This window comes from Pantherophis guttatus, chromosome 2, assembly GCF_059756535.1.
Source record: "Pantherophis guttatus breed Tessera chromosome 2, ASM5975653v1, whole genome shotgun sequence".
In the NCBI taxonomy this organism is placed as follows: Eukaryota; Metazoa; Chordata; class Lepidosauria; order Squamata; family Colubridae; genus Pantherophis; species Pantherophis guttatus.
Window position 1 is genome coordinate 234,958,340 of NC_142064.1, and position 22,718 is coordinate 234,981,057.

The 22,718-nt window shown below is 36.9% G+C and overlaps 1 protein-coding gene across 12 annotated transcripts in view; it reads right to left on the bottom strand.

Moving 5' to 3' along the window:
• The window catches only part of CHL1 (cell adhesion molecule L1 like), a 207,024-nt gene that overhangs the window by 125,846 nt on the left and 58,460 nt on the right, over window positions 1-22,718 (bottom strand). The window lies entirely within an intron of this gene.

Here is a 22,718-nt window from a genome sequence, read left to right on the forward strand (position 1 = left end):
ATTGGGAATTGGGTGGTATATAATTCAGAAGATGATGATGATGATTTTTTTTCATTTTATCATTGCATCCATTTCTTAATAGAGGAAATAAAAAGAAATACAGCAGCACAATGATATACAAATTCTAAATTCTATAATAGTGTAACAATCTGCTATTTATGGAGAATTCTGCTCTGATAGAAAAGCATCAGACCACTGTCCCAAACCTGGCACTTCCCAAACAAATTCCTTTTCTTCCTAGGCAAGCATGGCCAATGGTTTTGAATAGTGCCAGTCTGGCACGGTGATATTTAATTGACAAATACTACATGAAAGCACTTGCACCACCAAAGCAATGCATAGAGAATTTATCACATCTTAGTACAACCTGTCTTCATTGGAAAGGAGTAGTGTCTCAAGGGACACGGTGGCTCAGTGGCTAAGACGCTGAGCTTGTCGATCAAAAGGTTGGCAGTTCAGCGGTTTGAATCCTTAGTGCTGCGTAACGAGGTGAGCTCCCGTTACTTGTCCCAGCTTCTACCAACCTAGCAGTTCGAAAGCACGTAAAAAATGCAAGTAGAAAAATAGGGACCACCTTTGGTGGGAAATTAACAGAGTTCCGTGCACCTTTGGTGTTTTTTCATGCCAGTCACGTGACCACGGAGATGTCTTCAGACAGCACTGGCTCTTCAGCTTTGAAACAGAGTTGAGCACCCCCTTGAGTCGGGAACGACTAGAACCTTTACCTTTAGTGTCTCACTCTAATGGCCCCTCACTAGTTATTTTTCCCCCCAAAATATCTGAAGCTGGGGTTTAACAGGTAGAAATTCTGTATCATTCAGAATGCTGCAGATTCTCTTTGTATGAACTCGAAGCCATATTTTCTTCCCAGTCTATTTTCAGCAATGTAAAAGAAAAAAAGAAAAACGAATGATTGTTTTGAGTTGGCAAATGTTGCACGGAAAGAATAAAGCAGTGTTTACCTAAAATATTCTTTTTAAAAGAATGAAAGCTTTTTTTTTTTTTTTGAATCACCAAAACATGAACAAAACATACACTGGCAAGTGGAAATATTCTCAATGTCTTAGAGATCTATGTCTAAGTCATTCTTCAATAGCCATTAACTTGATGCACTGTAGTACCTTGGACAATAGCAGTGGGGATTCTCTTGGCAAAAAGATTAATTAACTCTCTGCTCAGCATATGAGTTAACTTGGAGAGCGTGAGAACCATTAAAGGTGATTTACCACTTGGAATATACTCCTCAGCCAACAAAATGAACACAACAACTTACTTATTATCATAATATTTAGAGTAACACAGATTTATTTTTATTATATTACCTCTTTTTTTTATTAGTCCTACTGTTTCTTCTGCATCTTCAGAGAAAGAAGAGTGGGAAAAAATTGCAATATATATTTTAATGAATGGTTGCTGCAACTTTTGCACTGATCTGATACATATAAACGAAGAATCTGTCTTCCTTTTTCTTTTCAATAGGATGAATATTTAAATGTACATTTGTATGTGTTTTATAATAGTTTGTGATATTCATTATTTTTTTTATTTTTCCTTGATATTTAAACATTGACAAATTATTTACCCAGAATCATACCCACCAATCTTTATCAAAGAGTCTAACCACTCAATCCACTAAAGCATAACCAACACATAGCATCATTGCATCACACAAACAAACTAAAATCCTCCAAAACATCTTAAGTAAACCAAAACACCCAATAGTGTGATAAGAAAAAAACAGGAGTCATCTATAATATGAGGATTATAGCAGCCAATATTTATGACAATCAGTCAGAAGACTAGTAGAGCACATCCATAAACAACAAGTAGCAATGAGAAATCACAATCAAACTCCTTAATCTCACAACAAATGGACAGACTCTACGTATTTAAACTAGAAACTGTGAGCAACCAATCCAAGCTAAATTCAAAAACACCAGGAATTCTTGGAAGGTTGGCATTAAGACAAATCAGCCATCAATAGACACAATGAGATAAATCATATAGACCAGTATTGGCGAACCTATGGCACGTGTGGCACGCAGAGCCCTCTCTGCTGGCACACGTGCATTTGCCCCAGGTCAGATCTCTGTGATGTTTCTTTGCAAATGACGAAACAGAAGCTCTTGAAAGAAAAAGATCTTACCTCTTGCTGTGCTGCCGGTGTTGGGATGCCCGGCCTGCCATCAGCCAGCTGGTCTTCAGGTCTCTGCTGCGCATGTGCACGTGCCTGCGCCTGCCCATGCACATGGTTGTGCATGTGCATGTCCATGCATGCATGTGCACATGCCTTTCAGTTTGGGCATGTGCACTCACAGTTTGGGCACTTGGTGTCTAAAAGGTTCACCATCTCTGATGTAGATCATTCAAACAGATAATATAAAAGGTAAGAAAAAAACAAAAAGACTAGAATTGTTAGTGTTTATATATTACAATACACATTGTATTGTAATATACAATGTATTGTATTGTATTGTATTGTATTGTATTGTATTGTATTGTATTGTATTGTATTGTATTTTGTATTGTATTGTATACTCTAAAACCGAATCTATATTCCTCTATATTCTTTTCCTCTATATTTCCTCTATATTCTTTTATTTCAAGTTTGAAATTCTTCTGATCTTTATTGTACACAGTTTTAGTAAACTTGGTTATATTTTGGAAAGTGCTTATCAAACAATGATGAATAAAATGATGATTTTCTTTGTTGAAAAACAAAAATCTCTACTAAATCCTTCAGTTGCCCATGGATTTGCCTTGTTCAAAAGTTTGTTTCCTAAGATTCCTCCAAAGAATAATGGTGATGGTGCACTCTTAGAAATAAATGAAACAGAACACTAGCTAAAAGCACAGGTTGTGAAACAGCATTGTGTTCATGTGTTTAAGAAAAGGAATGTCTTTCAGCTGTAAAACATAAATCTGAAAATTTACCATGCCCACATTCTGTATAATGGAGCCGTCGCACTACCTACAATTGTTCATTCATGCCATGAGAATACAGACCTAGTTTGCATACTACTTAGCAAAAACATTCATAATAAGAGTCTCTAGAGAGAGCATTATTACAGATTATAGACTAATTTGGCCAAAGATATCTCTTGAGAGATTCGCTGATTAATACTAGTGATTGTAAATGAAAGTCTAAAAGAAACATAAAAGCTCATTGAAAAACATGAAACCACTAATCTTTACTGACATATTTAACTCATATTACATATTAATGATTTCCAATTTATTATGAGAAAAAAAAATCTCAGTATTTTCTTTTGTTACATCTAGGCTGCATATCTAGATCACAAATTAGCATTGTAGCAAACTTACTCAGAAATGGAAGAGAAAGCAGCAGCTAACAAATTCTGCAAAGGAGAAACTATAAGAGACATTAAAAGGATTAAAAGTTGAAAATGGCCAGTTTTAAAACTTCAGTTGATTGGTAATATTTATAATAAGATCATTTTTATAAATATGGCAATAGCCAACATAAATTATTTCTGAATTTCAATGAATTCAAAATTCATCGGGTTTTTTTTTTTTCTGGTTCATACTGATTGTCCACTCATAAGTAGTGTTCTATTTAATTAAACTGACTTATTCTCAATTATGTCTAATCATATATGGGGGCGGGACCTTCAACTCAGTTTTTTTTTTTTAACTCCTGACAACAGCCTAGACTACCCTGCAGTTTTCTTGACAATAATTCAGAAGTGGCTTGCCATTGCCTGCTTCCCGCGGTTGAGATAGAGTGACTGGCCCAAGGTCACCTGGGTGGATTTGTGTACAAGGTGGGATTAGAACTCATGGACTCCCAATTTCTACCCTGATTCTTATCAAAGACACTATAGCAAATTGGCTTTTGAAAAAAATAACGTCCTGAAAATATCGACAAGATTCACAGCAGTCGATGGAAAAATGAGTGAATTTAGAAAATCTGTCTAGTACCCCAGCTGTACATTGAAGTATAACTTTTGCACCTAGGTATTTGGTGACTGGCTCAGAATTATGACATTGCAGCACCTCTTGGTCATGTGATTGCCAATTGTGATTTTCATGTGAGCCTCCAGAAAGCAAAATTGAACTCCGAGATCATACTTATACCCTATTTGGAAGAGCTTTAACCCATTTTAATGCCTTCTTCTTAGCTATTTTGTAAAGGAAATATAAGGAAATGTCTTCTGAAAAACAACATTGTGCTTGCAGTAAGGATGCAATAGAATCTGTTGCTCATGTTTTACTTTGTTATCAGTTTTATAGGGACATTTGTAATCAGCAGATCATCCCTCTTTTAACTAAATGTCCATGGCTTTTTGATCATTTATATTTTTTGCTATCTGTTGGATGATTAACCACAGTGATTGATCTGATCCATAGGGAGTTGAATGACACAACCCTTGAAAGTTTCCAGAGACTGTGAAGCCTTGAGCAGAAAGGTAAAGAAATTAAGTCCACAGTTTTTACACCAAATGTCCAGTTTGGGGCCATAATAAAAGAAGACAAAACAGGATCAAAGAAGTCAGCAACTGTCTTATCAAATAGTGTCAAACCTTATCAAACCTTATAAAGGTTTAGATTCTGTGACAGTGTCCTGTTCTACTTTCATGAAGGGCTCTTGGGATGATATAGGAAACATCTGCCAATCATTATGAAGAAAAGTGTCAGGAGTCTTGTCAGAGCACTAAACTATAACTAAAGGGGGAATGTGTCAAAGGCTCAGAAGTAAATATTGCAGTGAAAGACTGGGCTGAATAAAACAGAGGAAGAGTGTAGAAATAAAAAAATAAGAACTGGAGGTCTAATTCAGGAAAACAAATATGATGGGATAGACATCAATGAAACTTGGTGGGATGATACTCCTGATTTGCAAAGAACACTGAACGACTACAAGTTATTCAAAAGGAATAGACCCCATAGAAATGTCTATGGAGATTGTCAATCATCCAAGTCATGGTTGTCCCAATGGCGGTTTTCAAAATGCAACTGGACTTTCTTGGTTTTGTTTTCCTTGAAAATGTTTCACTTCCCATTCAAGAAGCTTCTTCAGTTCTGGCTGAATGGTGAGGAATAGAAGGATTTATATTCCTTAGCAGTCATCTAGTCGTTAGCATTCTGACTTTGGGTCATTAGTTCTCAGAAAGTTGTTGAGGCCACTAGGGGATTTATCTGTACCTTCAGCTTCACCTAAATCAGAATGCAACTAGGTTGGGACTGCTGAAAGGACTGTGTTGTAGACAGGAGATAGGTGATGTTGTATCCCTCCCCTTCTGTTGAGAGAGGGCTTTTCAATTTTAATATAGATGACCTCTTTGATTCCTCCAGAATATGCACAACATACACCATATTGCTTAGTTTGTGTCTGGGTGTTTTATCCTCATGGTGGACAAGCTTCTGCCTTAGTGTATTCTTGGGTTTAAAATGTACATGTATGTTATGCCTCCTGAGCGTTTCAGATAGTCCTGCAGTGTATGGAATAAGAACATTGCTTTATTCATTATTCTCTTCTTTGTCTGTTATGGAGGAACTCCTGCTGCATCTTTTCCTGGATTGCTGAAGGCCCAATTGGGATAGCCACAACTTCTGAGGTCTTCCTTTACATGTTTTTAGTTTTTATTCTTTTCCCTCTTCTCTGGTAAGCAAACCTTCAGCCTAGTGTAGGGCTCTGACTACTTCCATTTTGTGCTCTAGTGAGACTAGACGACCTCTAAGATTCTTTGGAAATCTACAATTCTCTGTTTTCTCTGCTCATCAAAGTCAAACTTAGAGGTGGAATATAAGTATTTGCTAACTCCTAATTTTTTTAAAAAAAATCCACATTTTATTCAAAATCCTCAAGCAAAGGATTGAACATTAGTTACTTGTCAACTGTTCATAACCCCAAATATTGGATAGTGAAATAATTATATTCCAGTTCTCTAATCTTGTATAACAGTGATTAGAAATTTAGCACTGTCAACATTCCAGACATATCTGCATAAATGTTTAACAGCTGACTCTGAATCAATCTGCATGACCATACTTGTGGGATGTAACTACTGGTTACCTAGATAAATGCCAAAGAAACACAAGACTGATCATCTGAAATGCCTGCTACATTCAGAGTGAAGTTCATCTTGAAGGAAAGTTATATTATTCCGTATGATTTGAACCTGTGTTAAATGCAGAAAATATGTGAAAGAACGAAGCTTTTCAACCAGATTATCAATTTTGGGGACAGCTGTGTCCATGAAATCTTGCTATGTTCTCTGTAAAAAGTGTGTTTTATTTTTTTTTCCACCTTCCTTTTGTTTGATGCAGATATTTCTATGTATTGGATATATTGGACTAGTGAGGCTATTTGCTAGCCCTCTAAATATATTTTCCATTTTAAATTAACTTTAATCATAATACCTACATGAATACCAAAATAAATGTAATTTTCTTCTAATTTCCTGATGATAAACAATGTTATTGTGAATAATTAAATCATGTTGTTTTGGTTTGAATGAATACAGTCAGATAGGCATTTAAAGTTCTTAATAATAAGAACTTAATAATGTTTCATCCTATATTCTATATATTCATACAGTTTTCAAGGAAACACTATGCAGCTATAAGCTTATATAATTATGGCAAGGTTACATTATCTATTTTGTTGTAATAATATGCATGATCCTCTATTTTCAAGAATTATTTTTTTTTCCAAATGCAATTACAGACCTGGGGTTTATCCATGTCATACAATGTCACAACAATGCAAGTGGGACTTTTGAGGCAATGGTAATAAAGCCCAGCAATTATCTGGAATATCAAAGCAATTTTTGCATTATTCATAATCAGATGGGCATTGACATGCACACTGATTAGAACTAGTTGCATTTAATTATGTATTTCCCCTTCACAATAAAGAGGGACATTTTAAAAAAAATCTTACTAATGATATACAGCTAAGACGACAAATTGCAAAACCATATCCATATCTTCAAATTTATAACGGTTTTCAAGAAAGAAAATTATGTCATTCACTGCCAAGTAACATGATAGAAGTACAGTGTTGTATCTGGAAGAGCTAGTAAATGTGACTTTGGATAAAGCGACTGTATATTAAAATGGTAATTCAAAGAATGGGATTATTACTTCCTTAGACAGGATGTGTGACTGCCTTTTGCGAATGGCAGACAAATGGCATTCTCAAAGGCAACAATCATCAGTTTACAAAGACCCCTTACAATAGTGTTAGAGACATATATCCATGGGAGATCAGAGGTCATCAAGAATATCTACCAATTAAAACTGAAATTAGAAATTTAAAATTAAAATAAATCTTAAAATAAAGATCTTAAGGTTGATACTGTATTTAAACACAAATAGAGTATGGCATGCTGTTGCTATTTCCTTGGATAAAATTTATTAGAACCAATTTCTACCTCAATTGGATTGGTTTACAGAATAACAGAGTTGGAAGGGACCTTGGGAGATCTTCTAATCCAACCCCCTGCGTAGGCAGGAAACCTAAGTTTGTTAGATTCAAATCCTGCTTTTTGTTTAGGAACAAAGCCAGTGAATCTAGTACTTCCCTTCTTCCTATTTTTCCCCACAACAACAAATCTATGTCAGTTAAAAGCTGAGACAGAGAGAATTGGCCCAAGATCACTTCATGAACTCCATGGCTGAGCTTGACCTGAATTGGGTCTTCCTATGCCAGGTCAATACTTCCATCATTGTACTTTTCCAGCTATTACCTTGAGATGCTAATTATTGGTGTGTTTACATATCTTCAAAAATCTGATCCAACAATGATGATTGTATATTTTATTTGACAACTGACTCAACTACAGTTATTATATAAACCAGGACTGTGCAACAAGTTGGATGGGCCTTCATAATCTTCCTTCCTCCTTTTCTCTCTCCCTCCCTTCCTGCTTATCAGAGCTTCTTCCAACACAATAGACAAAAATTGCTTATTACCTATTGTTCTGAGGTGGAAACACACATGCAAACCTGAAGAATAAGCAGTAGAATAAGTTCTACCTAGTTGAAAAAAAAAGAAATACTCAACCATTGCTTTAATCACTAGCATCCTACCTTAATTCAAGGATGTTTAGTGCATCTCTTGTTCTTTATAGTGTACCATAAACATATACACATCAACACCAGAGGTGGTATTCAGCAGGTTCTGACCAGTTCTGGAGAACCAGTAGTGGAAATTTTGAGTAGTTCAGAGAACTGGTAAATATCACCTCTGACTAGCCCCATCCCCATCTATTCTTTGCCTCCTGAGTCCCAGCTGATTGGGAGGAAATGGGAAGTTTGCAGTAACCTTCCCCTGAAGTGGGGTGGGGGAATGGAGATTTTACAATATCCTTCCCCTGCCACCCCCAGCCATCTCCACCAGCCCATACCACGCTCACCAAGCCATGCCCACAGAACCGGTAGTAAAAAAAAATTGAATCCCACCACTGAATTCAACGCTGCTTTAACTTCTGAAGATACTGTACCTTCATAGTTGGTAACAATTATGATATCCCTTTCTCCCTGCATATTCATGCTACTTTCTTTTTCTTAGTATAGATGTAAGTAGAAACCTGTTAAAAACAAATTTACTCGGGGCTGCTTGAATTGCACCTCTTTATTTGTGGTTTCTGTTGTATCTCAGAGTGCTTTGATTCGGTAGTCTGATTTAGCATTGATTCAGTTAATAGTAGAATTTTGTAGCCAGAGCAGATGGTGAAAATCAAAAGAAATGGCAACTATGACCAAGCTATTCATTACAGCAACAGCCCTTTAATACCTAATCAAATTTATCTCATGAGATGATAGCTTTTTTGCTTTTCCTTTCATGTTTCTGCTAGCTAAATGAAAGAGAAGGAAAAAGGGAGTGAGCTAAACATAGAGTTGCTTTCCCATATTTTGTACTGCATTCAACAATTACTGTGAAACAGAACTGATAGGTTTTCCTTTCATCCTTGACTTTTATGACTAGAAAATGAAATTATTATGAAACATGAAAACATACTGACAGCTGACTAGCAATATAAACACACAGAAAAAAGAGCAAAATTGAAATTTCCTTTATGTCTTGTATAGACATCCAGTTGGTCACTACAGAATAAAAATACTGAACAGGAATTAGGCTTTCTAAAGCATTGTGACCTCTCCTCTCCCCTCCCCTCCTCTCCACTTCCATGTGTGTGTATGAGAGATAGCCATTAAGAATCAATGAACATACACACATACATACGCGCACACAAACCACCAAGCACAAATTTGTTCAGGCTGTGCTTTCAAAGAGCCATAAAGGAAGTTTCTCTGATGCATATTTATAGACACAAGTTTTTTTTATGGGAGATATAATATAATTCCATACTGGGAAATGGAACACTAAATATATTGAAGCAAAGACAGCAAGTTTCTAATACCTGGACAGTCAGCAACATGCATAACTGCTTTTAAGTTATCTATCTATCTATATAAAAATGGCTGTGTGTGTGTGTGTGTGTGTTCCAGCATAACTCTGGAACACCTCGAGCAATTTCAACCAGATCTGGTACACAGATGACTTACTCTCTGGAAAGAAATACTGTGGGGGTAAGATACCTCTAATACCACTTGGGGGTATGTGTTCTGTTAAGATACAGCCTGTTGTGCCTTAAAATGGCTTCTACTGTACTGCCTTAAAATGGCTTCTACTGTGCAGCACAGTAGAGTTGCCATGGTAATGGCTTCACAGTACTCCACAAGGAGGCTCCCTCTGATAAGGGGGAAAATCAAACATTAGAAATTACATTTGGCCAGACATTTTCAACAAGGCTTTGATTATTCTTGAGGACAAATATATGGCCATGATCAATAAAACATTACTGCAAGTTGGACTGCCTGCACCATTATGAGCCTGACACGATGTACTTCATGCAGATTACATATGAGAAAAGTACTACAATGCCAAACATATATACTGCATATATTGCAGACAAGAAACCACTTCTAAATCAAGATCAGAAAAAAGCATACCAAATGATCATGGATCAGCTAGCAAAACAACAAGGTGATATTCATTTTACTTGATGCTTCTGGGGGGAAGGGAAAACATTTTTAACTAATTTAATTCTCGCCAAAATCAGAGCTCAGGGTGAAGTTGCTCTTCCTGTCTAATACAAGATTGGGATAAATAAATACCCAGGCAACGCTGAGTTATCAGCTTGTTTCAAATAAAATATTGTTCAAACTTTATACACAAACAAAGCAATAAGGCCAAACATTTCAATTATTATTGTAGTAAGAAATAATGAAATATTTTCTTCTCTATAACTACCTCTGTAACTAAATGTACATTTTTTAATATACATATTAACCAGCATGTTTACTTAGGAAGACAACAACTGAAAAGCAGGCCATTTTAATGAATGGAAATGCTATCTTTGTAGAAGTAGAGTAAGAATCAGTTTGGTGCAGTGGGTATCAGGCTATCATGGAAGACCATGAGTTCTAGTGCTACCTTAGGCACATAGCCAATTGGGTGATCTTGAGCAAGATACTTTTTCTTAAGAAGGAGGCAGTGGCAAACTACTTCTGAAAATCTTTGCCAAGAAAACTGCAAGGTCATGTCCAAGTAGTCTCTGAGAATCAAACTTGATTGAATGGAAGAAAAGCAAGTGGAGTAGCATACGTATTGATATAACAGATAAACGCTATCACCACTAGAATCAATTGATGGCTTGCCCTGTTGAGTTGACCCTAAGCAAGAAAGAAAGTCTAGCAGGTCTTGAGAACATCAGGGGAAAAAACAGTTAATTGCTCCTAGGTTGGACCCCCTATGTTTGATTCTAAATAGCTGAATCTTTTTATAACTTTACTATAAACCAAAATCATAGCTGACATTTTTAAAAAGTTTTTAATGGATATTCTGTTTGGCTAACTTCATCCTATTATCACCAAAAGACAGTGTGCTTCAGTGAATGTATTTCATTAAAAGGTTTATTTATTTACTTACTTTCTTATTTACATATTTATTTATTTTATCAAATTTATATAGCCGCACATCTCACAAAAAGCGACTTTGGGCAGCGTACAACAAATACTTTAAAATTAGTGCCAGTGCTCTGATGATCATGTTACCTAGTTGGATAGCGAAACAAAAAAACAAGCAAACAATCAAGCTCACAAAATACCAAGGACTCCACAAAGCATGTAAAAACTGGAATGAATAATTTATTTCTAGAAAGTGACAATTACATATAAAAGTAAACAGAAAGTTTGTAATATTCTAACACTGACTTCTTGTTTTTTCATTTACAGAACATCTCTTTTATAAAACAGCTAACCACGCTTCAAACTTTCATCAAATAGATGTTTATGCAACCACCTTATTTGCCATTCTAAAGACGAATACTAGATAAAATCTTGCTGCTGCTTTTCATTATCAATGGCAAAATTTCTATGGCTCTATTATTATTTTTTTAAATGGGTTATCTGTTGTACTGTCTATACTTTATCTGTTCCTTTGTAGTTGATATTTCTTGCTATTTAAAACTTATCTATTCTTTTACAGCTTATGTATTGTACTTTCTATTGTATTTTGGGTTTATCAGTCTGAGATCTTACAACTGCCAGAAGGATTTCTAAAACAAATGATTAACTTTATGAACTAAAATGGCTTTTATCAGAGCAGCACAGCTCCTCCATATCAAAGATGATTAACAATGAGAATCCAATTATTGTTCTATTACAGAATCCTGGCACATGGCCAAAATCTGATTTTCCACATTTTAGGGATGTTTTTCAGCTACGTTGAGAGTCTGTAGAAGACATTGCCAGCTATTGGATATCTTGCTAATAGGCATTGCTGAATACATTTGCCAAAAAGATATTGAATAACCTGCCCCTGGAATTACATTTAGAAAACAATTTGGCAGCAGAAGGCCTCCCCCCAAAAAGTATCTTCATTTATTAATGGAAAAATAACAATTTCCACATTTCTAATTATTCTTTAAAACTTTAGGAGCTGTATGAACAAACTATGGGTAATTCTTCACTGGACCTGAGAAACAGTTGTAGCTTAGAGCTAAAGACAATCAAGTTTCATTTCCTGATAGCTCCAACCAGCCCTGAAAAAGCTTCCTATCTAATACCCTGGAGCTACTGTTTTCTCTGCAGATAATTTAAAGAAAGATAGACCAATGGCCTAACTCCAGCTGTCTTGTTTACTTATCGCTTATGTAGCTATTAGCACTTTACTAAATAATGGCCCATTATAACATCACAGGTAACCAATCTTTCTAACTACCATGTCACATTACCTTTCCAAGCAATTGACAGATGGAAAATAAACACAGGTAGTAATGCTAAAGGATTTGCATATATTAGATTTAATGCTTACATATTCCTCTTACAAGAGCCAGAAAAGGAAGGGCAGAGTGAGAAAACTGACAGTTACAATTGTCAGAAATGTTGCAGCTTCATTTTAAAGCGTTGTACATTCCTAAGGAACAAAAATCATACTATTGAACAAAAGAAATAATCATTCACATTAAGCATGCTGGAAATCATACCTAATCTGACATTTGTAAGTGTAATATCTTAATGGTATGGGAATGGTTATTTGAGGGACTTATTCTTCCTGATTTCATCTGCCCATTCTATCAAATCCAAGCAGAGCTTGCATGTTACAGGTTCCATTGCCAAGGGAGATATGTTTGGTGGGTCCTAGATGGTGGACCTTTTCAGCTGTGGTGCCCACACTGTGTTATCTTCTGCCCATTGAAGTGAGATTGGCCTCATCACTGTTGAGGTTCTAGAGGTCCCTCAAAACCTGAATAAGCCAGCAGGCCAGCAGGCCTGGAGGCTCCAAGGGATGGATAAATTAGTGAAGTGGATTTGTTATTTTTAATATCTCATTGTCTTATTATTCTTTGTTTTAGCTTCTTTTTATAATTTTTAATGTATTTATTAACTGTTTTTAGCTTGTGAGATGGGTGGTTATATAAATTGGTTTAAAATAATAATAATAATAATAATAATAATAATAATAATAATAATAATAATAATACACAAAGCACTATTTTATAATTTTTTCTTATCTTAAAATGATAAGTTAAGCAAACTATTTGCTATTTTTCTTGAACATTTTAAAACATGATTTAGAGTCTAGTTTACTTATTATCGCTGAATAAGGTGTCATCCTTATTTTGAATTCAGAAATGACATTTTTTAATTAAATAAAAATTGAAATGGGATAATGAGTTCTCTAATTTTCCTTCAGAAGGAAGAGTAGGTATGTACCAGCAGTTAGCAACCACAAGGTAAGCAAGAAAAGGCCTTCTTCAGTATGTCATAGTATTCTATCTCCTACCAGAAAAGTAAAATATTGAAAGATTTTGTAAGTGCCCTGAATTTTCATCACCAAATAATATCTTTTTTCTCAAATAAAGATTTGGTTGCTAGGAGTTAAAAACAATTTGATGGCTCATAATCAATCAATCAATCAATGAGACACAGTGTCTACAATCACTTTATGCTGGGTTATTAAGCAGTTCGTAACAGGGATTCTGATTAGGCTGCATCCCAAACAGTTTATTGGAAGAAATCTACAGTACTCTCTCCAAGAAATTAGTGAAAGTAAGTGTTTTCCTGGTAATTCCTTAAATCCACTGGCAGACATCCAAAAGTTCCTTTCCCCAGTGGGCCTTAAGTTGCTTAATTTCCACAGTGTAACATAGTTCAGAAAGTGGACAGTGCTCTATGCTTATAGCCTTGATGTAATTTTAACTGATTTAAATCCTTTTCCAGTCTAAAGTTGGTGACTGGACTTTGATGGTTATAGATTCAGGCTCGGTGAGCCATTTCTATGAAAAGCTATGATTGATGATGTTTACTACATAATCTGTTAGTTACTTCAGCCTATGTCTGCATGGTAGAGTATTATTTATTTTAAATTTCTTGAATGCACGTTTCTGTTTCTGGATTTTTTTTTTAAAGCTGCAGAAAAAGATTTGATTCTAATAATGCTCTTTATTCTACAAGAAATATTTCTGAATTTAAAAGAGGCTTGGAGATGAACAAATGCACTCTAAAATTCCTTCTGCCTCACCCCCACTTTCTATTAATCTGACCTGCTTTCTATTTCCTTGGGGCAAAAAGACATTACACTGAGGACATGTAATTTTCCTGTTTCCATGTATTATTTTTTTTCCCCTTTCCCCTCTGGTGATTTGTGTAGCTATATTGCATATTTACACTAATTTTGTTTTAAGTCATCTTTTTAAACATTTTTGCATAGAAGTCTGTAGTCATGCTTATTTCATCATTGAAACGGGACTTTGAATTATAATTTACTCGAAATAAATAATCCTTTGAGGGGACCATATTCCTCTCTTTCTTTTTTATCATTTATTTACTGGTTTATTTATTTAAACTGTTGTATGGCATGTTTCTTTGCCATTGTCTTAAATGATTCATCTAGCCAGGCGAAAGAAAACTAGCTTTGTTATCTAGTTCATTTAGCTCCATTTTTTTTCCTCTATCAAATCTTCATCTATTCAGCAAAACTGTGGAAATATGTGTTAAGACAAATGACACCCTTAAGTACACTGATAATAATGAGTATATCCATCAAGACAATTGCTGTTATTAATATTAATTAATTCAGGAAATTATTGTATCCAAAGTATCATATGGAAATTGATTTTACATGGAGCATTGGAGGCCTGATGGCCTGAAATATCAGTGATGCAAAAATGGGATCATTTTATCTCAAGGTTATCAATTCAAATGCAGCCATGGGTAATAAGAGAAAATCACTTTGGAATGGACCTTGACTTTGTGATCCCATTTGCTTATGTCAGCAAATGAACCTCACAAAAATGTCTTCTTTATTGTTAGCTCTTTGTATGGACATGAACCAAGAGTTGTTCCTTCTTTTCACATTTTTCCCCCTTGAATTTCCTTGCACAATATTTAACACAAAGCGAAACCTTAATGAAAACCTCATAGCAGCAAAAAGGCAGTATTATCTGAATAAAACAGATCTCAAAGATTCTATAAAAGATTTAGAGAAATATTATTTTGTTTCTGGATAATGCCATAGAGAATATATGGAGATCCCAAACAGAGATGCAGCTGGTCAAGTGATTAATTTGATTGCCACACAATAGCAATAGCTTATGTGTTTTTATGGGGTTTTATGTTGTGATTTTTAATGCTGTAAGACAACTATGTGTGACTTGGGAGGCCATATAAGTTTCTTTAATAAATAAATAAATAAAAATATCATCTGATGATTGCTTCCACTTATCTTTTCTTCTCTCAGCCATTGGCCATGGAAAAAATGGAGGGGTTGAATAGGTAGCGCAATACTTTGTCAAGGAAAGTGAAGTATTGCCAGAATCAAATATAAGAAAAAAGAAGCAACAGAAACAAGACAGCTTGTCTCAAAGGTGTTTTTTCAAAAGGCAACTAGATTGCTGTTTTTTTCCTCTTGAGGAAAAAAGACGACGACTTTTTCCTTCTCATCTAAGAAGCTTCATCCGTTCTGGCCAGACTGGACAAAGTTTCTTGGATGAGAAGCAAAAAAAGCACCTTTGAGATAACTATGACCAGGATGAATGAGAATCTCCACAGAATCAGTCAGCTTTGAGAACAACAAAATGGACTAGAAGTAGCCTTTACCAGGTGCCCAAAATATCCAGTAGAAATAATTACTTGACATTAAAGAATTTCTTCCAATGGAAATATTATCCTCCAGAGATATTACAAATTCAGGGTTTTACTAATGAAGAAATACTTTCTCAGCATGTCTGTCAAATACCTGCCTAATCACAGAAGCTGGAATCACCTGAAAAATGTGTGTTGATCTGATCAGACTTTCTTCCTTTCTTAAATATAAATACATTGATTTATACCCAGTAATGGGATTCTCATTCTTTATCATCTCTGTTTTGAAGTCATATTGTGATTATTCCTGATGTATTTGTAAATAACTCTTTGATAATTCTGATATGAATGAAAGCTATGAAAACGAACCCTTTGATTAGATTATTCTAGTCCAGTGATCCTCAAAGTATGTGTTATGACCCAGCCTTTGCAAGTAATGATAAGCTGTTCACTCGTGAGTAAAACAAACCCTTTTTCAAAACAGGGTAGGAGCAGTCTTTTTTCATGTGGATAAACAAAAACTATACGTAATTAGTCCCAACAAACCTGGGTTTATCCAAGGAATCTACATTGCTTGCTATGTACTAGAAAACGAATGGTTTTCTGCGACAACTGGCCATTCCCAAATCCCTCCTATTTATTTCCCAGCCAGGGAGGAGCTGGTATCCCTGAGAGCCAGCTTACTGTTTTCCTTTGCTCTCCTCTCCTTTCCTCTCTGCGTATATGCACATCTAGGATGGGCCCCAGCTGTCCTCCCTCTCATTCAGCTCAGGCCCTGAAGACAGCTGCCTCTCCACCTGGGGGAGGACGGAAGGCCCCGGCTCTGCCTCTGCCTCTGATGCTGTTTCCTTATCAGAGGCTTCCAAAGGCTCCGAAGCTGGCCCAGGCTCAACCTCCTTCTCATCTGACTCTGCTGCTAACTCTGCTGGTAGCCAACGGGCCACAACAGTGTGATATGCGAACCCCCAGGAATCCTGAGAACCTATCAGGGAATCTGTGAAATCAAATAAGTAAATAATTTTCTCACTTTTAATTTCTAATAAGTAAATATTGATAGACATAACCTACAAAAAGCTAAGCACCATAATTTTTAAGGGGTACTAGGACCAAAATGTTTGAGAACCACTGATTTAGTCAATAACTAGATAATGTAGAGAAAAAAACAAGATGGTGAATTTTCAATTTTAAGTTATTTTGCTTTAAATATCCCTGTTATATCAGTGATGCTAGGCAATTAAGGATTTTTAGGATCTAAATGTCCTCACTCCTTTATGAAAATTCCATGATCTATTATTAAAATAGGTGGTTTGTTTTGAATTTGAAGAGGACATTTATGAATACAGCTGAATTTTAATATGTGGTACAACAAGCCCTTGGTTTGTTTCATTTGTTGTTTGTATACTTATGAGGTTGTCAATGCTGAGTTACAATCAGGTCAGGTCCATTTCAGCCATGATTTTTCAAAGCTTCTAATTTTTGTCCCTATACCTTTATATGAAACCTTTTTAATATTAGTTTGCAAATTTGGAGAAAAAGTGTTTTGCTTAAAAAATATGCATGCATTTTGTGCACATTTTGTGCCACATGAAGTTCAAAAGGTTGGGGCTGGATCCCTCTTCAGTTCATATTAGAAAGACAGGGTAGTTATTCAGGGATGCTATAAAAGCAAATCTGTCACTGGTCACTAATTCTACCTAATTTGTTTTAATGTTTAGCTGCCAGTGGTGCCCTGTGGGTCACTGGATGGGTTATGTTGTGGTCTGCCGGTGGCCTGCAGAACTGGCAGCAAAGTCAGACAGTGAGGAGGTTGGGGAGGAACATGGGCCAGTCCTGGAATCTGAGGAAGTTTTGGACGAGGGTTCTACATCGGATGCAGAGAGGGGGCCAGGGCCATCTGGGAGTTATGTACTGCCTACAGAGTTGGACATCAGTGAGGCAGAGAAACAGGGGGAGCCTGTTCCCAGTGCACACATGTGCGGAGCTGCCAGAAGGCAAGAACAGTTAAAGCAAAAGGGGTGACTCAGGAGTAGGGCTTGGAGATGATTGCCCCTCTCATAAGACATAAAAGAGGAGCAAAGGCATGTGAGCCTTTGCAGGAAGCAACTTTGTTCATCCTGGTTGGTTTAAATTCTGCAGCTTCTGTGGTCCATGTGGCCTTGCAAAGCTAATTGCCAATTAGGTCTTTGGCAGCGTGTCAAGGGAGATAAAGGTGGGTGCTTATCAGCCTTATCCCGAAGGACAGTGGCAGACTTCTGTTGGACTCTTTACCAACTCTTTGTGACTCATTACGGGCTGTGAATGAACAATAATTCATAGCCATTGAAATAAAAAGAGGGTTTTGGGAACTAATTGTGTGCTTTTTATTGTCTCAGGAAGCCTAGGTCAGAACAGGTTATCTATAAGCCTCTTCCTATGGAATGCCTCCAATTGGTCAACTTTGCTTTCAAAGTTGAGACATACAACTACCCAGGGCAAGAAGATTCTTTTCAATATAGCACCTCAAACTTCTAGAGTCATTCATATAGAATAAAGAAAGTTCCTGCTTCATTTATTCTAGAAGATACCCACTGATTTGCATAAAATGGACCTAATTCGCTTTTCTTTGCTTTTCTTTTTTTCTTTCTTTCTTCTTCTTCTTCTTCTTCTTTTTTTTTTTTTTTTTTTTTTTTTGTGATCACTTTAATTGCAAACTGCTTCCAGATTTTGAAAAGTGCAGATACCATGTACTGGGATTGACAGTTACATAAATTCAACTCATAAAATATATGAAAACAGAAATGAATTTGGATTCGTGGAGTAAAACAAAAGTGACCCCTTGGTTGAATCTTTGTAAAGATTCAATCTGAAATTTTCATATCTCTATTCCTAAACTAGAAATTGCTTCCTTTCATTGCTGCAGAAGGCCTAAACTAGTTGATTACGTCTGGAGAAATTCATGCTCTAGAGAGGTAGTGCAAATTCAGCTAATGTTATAACTTCTATAAAAAATATCCTGCTGCTTAAAGCAAGATTTTGCCTCTTTATTTCCCTGGAGAATCTTCAGGACTTGTAGAAATTCAGCCTACGGAGCTTTTTTTGTGATGGAGATATAGTGATAGAGAAGACATGACTGAATTAAAGGCAAACATTTCCATCAGCAAAAAAGCCCAGCAGACTTTAACAACAATGGATATTACGGAAATAATAAAATTGCTCCAAAAATAAATATGGAAACAATTTACTTATGTAGTAAAGAATATAGATCTATAGGTAGACTTTATATTGCCAATTATTAATGAAGCACAAAATAGTCAGTAAAATGATCTTGTTCTCTACTACTCTTTGGATTACTAAATTATAATACTTCTGTTGTACCGCTTTAATTCAGGCTTCTCTTCAGTTTATATACTAAATTTATAAGTATTAAGATAATTATTGACATTAACTTGTCTGTGTTGAAGTTTACTATGAAAATATTTATTCAGTTCTCATCAGATCTCTGGAGAGCTCAGGACAGGGATTGTTCCTCTGTCCTAGTCCTATTAGATCTCTCAGCGGCTTTTGATACCATCGACCACGGTATCATGCTGCAGCAGTTGAGAGGGTTAGGAATAAGGGGCACCGTTCTGCGGTGGTTCTCCTCCTTACTCTCTGACCGCTCGCAGTTTGTGTTGGCAGGGGGACAGAGGTCGATCTCGAGGCGCCTCACATGGGGAGTGCCACAAGGGTCGGTCCTCTCGCCCCTTCTGTTCAACATTTATGTGAAGCCACTGGGTGAGATCATCCGTGGTTTTGGGGTGAAGTGTCATCTGTACACTGATGATACTCAGCTGTACATCTCCACCCCAGACCACCCCAACGATGCCCTTGATGTGATGTCTCGCTGCCTGGAGGACGTGCGGGTCTGGATGGGGAGGAACAGGCTCAGACTCAACCCTTCCAAGACTGAGTGGCTGTGGCTTCCGGCGTCCCGATATAGTCAGCAGGTGCCATTGCTGACTATTGGGGGTGAATCCTTGCCCCCCACAGAGAGGGCTCGCAATCTGGGTGTCCTCCTGGATGCACAGCTGTCTTTAGAAGAGCATATGACGGCTGTGGCCAGGGGGGACTTTTATCAGGTTCGCCTGATTCACCAGTTGCAGCCCTTTCTGGACCGGGACGCCTTGCGCACGGTCACTCACGCCCTTGTCACCTCCCAGCTGGACTATTGTAATGCTCTCTACATGGGGCTCCCCTTGAAGAGCACTCGGAGGCTCCAGCTGGTCCAGAATGCGGCCGCGCAAGTGGTTATGGGCGCAACTCGTTGTGCCCACGTGACACCCCTCCTGCACGAGCTGCACTGGCTCCCAGTGGTCTTCCGGGTGCGATTCAAGGTGTTGGTCACCACCTTTAAAGCGCTCCATGGCATGGGACCCGGGTAACTTCGAGACTGACTTCTGCCACCAATAGCCTCCCACCGGCCAGTTCGCTCCCACAGAGAGGGTCTCCTCAGGGTGCCATCGGCCAAATTATGTTGGCTGGCGACACCCAGGGGGAGGGCCTTCTCTGTGGGAGCCCCTTCTCTGTGGAATGAACTGCCCCTGGAAATGCGTAAGATCTCCGACCTCCGGGTATTTCGTTGTGCACTCAAGACCCTGTTGTTCCACCAGGCTGGGCTATCAACATAACAATTTTAAATTGGGTTTTAAATTCCTGGGATTTTAAATTGAGCCGAATTCATTTAATAATTTTAAATTATTTTAACTGATGTTGTCTTGTGTTTTTAATAGGCTGTACACCGCCCTGAGTCCTTCGAGAGAAGGGCGGTATAGAAATAAAATTATTCTATTCTATTCTATTCTATTCTATTCTATTCTATTCTATTCTATTCTATTCTATTCATCAGACACATCTCTTCTACTTTGTGGTGGAGTCTGCTACTGATTTGCAGGAGATTAGAATGAAGAGGCAAATTGGTATGTAGAACCATTGGTATGTAGAAAAATCCTCCCTAAATTTCATAGTGTGTATCTGATAGTTATGCAGATACACACTTTAGTTTGGCAGGATTCTTTAGTTTGGCAGGATTCCTGTCTATAGGCAAACAGCAATAAAGAAACCACTTTGAGCAATTCATTGTGATCTTCTGGATGCCCCATGCTTGACATTAATCTTTTCACATTAAAGTACACTTTGCATAACTATCAGACGAATACTGTGAATATTTAAGGAGGATCTTCCTCTATATTCCAAAGACTCAGTGCTGATTTGCCTCTTTACCCCTCCTTCCTGCATTTCAGTGCCAAATTCTACCACATCCTTCAAATTTGTTGCATTTTGGTGATCAAACTTTTTCACCTGGAATACTCACCTCAGAAATATTTTCTTCCATAGTTTCATTTCTGTTTTTCTGTTAGTTCTCAAAATACAAAAGGAGTACACATAGATATCTTCAGTCTAGTGTAGTGCCTTTTCTTCTTGATATTCAGATTGATCAGCATGTGTTACTTGACACAATATAGACTGGATTGTAAGGCCAAATGTACAAGCTAGCCCAATATTTTTTTGTACCTCATGCTGTTAATGCATAATTCTGAGTAATATAAAGTGCAAAATTTGCTTTGAAAATTTGTTCAATACCAAAATTTGATCAAGAGGTGTCAAATTCGTGTCATCACAGCATCATCATGTGATGTATCAGGACTTCTTTCCCCTTTGTTAAACCAGGCATGGGCATGGTCAGTGCGTGATGCATCTGGCCCGCGGCTCACAAGCTTGACAGCCCTGCTCTAGGTGATGCCATACCCTCTAGGGAACATTTTCCACCAAATGAATTGTGAGAACTGCCATAAAGTTATTCAAGGACATAAAGGACTAACTGCTAAGCTAAGTGTGAACTGACCTTTTCTTGGGACAGAGATCAACTATATGTTTGACTAGTACTGAACATGTTGAAGGAGAGGAAATTTTTTGCTTGTTTGGGTAAAAAAAGGTATTACCAGGAGCAATTTCAAAAGACCTGTATGTAGGAATGGGTTTAATGCAGTGACGTGTAGAAAAATGTGTTAGAAGTATTGCTATATGTAAACAGATGTATGAATACACTTATACACATGCCAAATGTAAGTGTTATGATGCTGGACTAGAAGTGGAGAGTGAAGAGACCCATATTGTAATTCCCTCTCAGACATGGAATCCAGCTTGGTGAATTTAGCTAGCCATTCTCTTTTAGTCATAGATGGGGAAGTTGAAAATTTCTTATTTCCAATCTGTTTTAGATTGAAGTGGTAGTCTATTCAGCTTCCATGAAGAGGTAACATTCTGCAGGGGATTTATCCAGGCTGATAACAGTTATACAAGGAAATTACATGTTGAATTTCAAATATCCAAAAAAGCTATTGTCCACTTAGTAACTTACATATATTTCTCAGAGGTATAACTAGGATAGATTGCTATTCACTTTATTCATTTATTTTATTCATTTTTTACATTTCTGACTGGCCATCATTCTCAAAGAAGGACTCCGGGCATTGTACAATAAAACATCAAAATATAAAACAATATTGTAGGAAGTTAGTACCCTCTCTGCTCCTAGAAGAATGAAATATTTTAGGAAATATTAAAAAGGCAGAATACATTTCCCTGGATGAGAAATGGAGAAACATGTTTTAAAGACAAAACAGCTTCCACTTTCCTGCCTCCCACCCCCCAATTTTGTCAATGGACCATCATCTGCAACACAATAGGACCCATCTAGCAACAGAAACTCCCCACATGGTACCTGGGGAGATTACATCAGCCAGCAAGGCTAGCTATGACCTCTGACAGCAACCAATCAGGATACTGTTCCTGTGCCCCAGGAAGTTCAAAACCAGAGAGGGCATAAAACCCAGGGACTCTCAGCATCTCTGCCCTTTTTCTGCTCAGGAACTCAAACCATGTGATCCTGTCCACCATTAAACCATCTTTCCAAGCAGTCTCCATGTTTCCAGTGTCTTTTTCCACACTTGGAACTGAACCCAGAAGGATATTTCTTCCAACAATATATAAAAAATAAAATGTTAAAATTAAAAATTTGAATTAACATTTTTTAAAAAGGCAAGGATAATTAATTAATTTTACACTTACGTTTGCCTTAT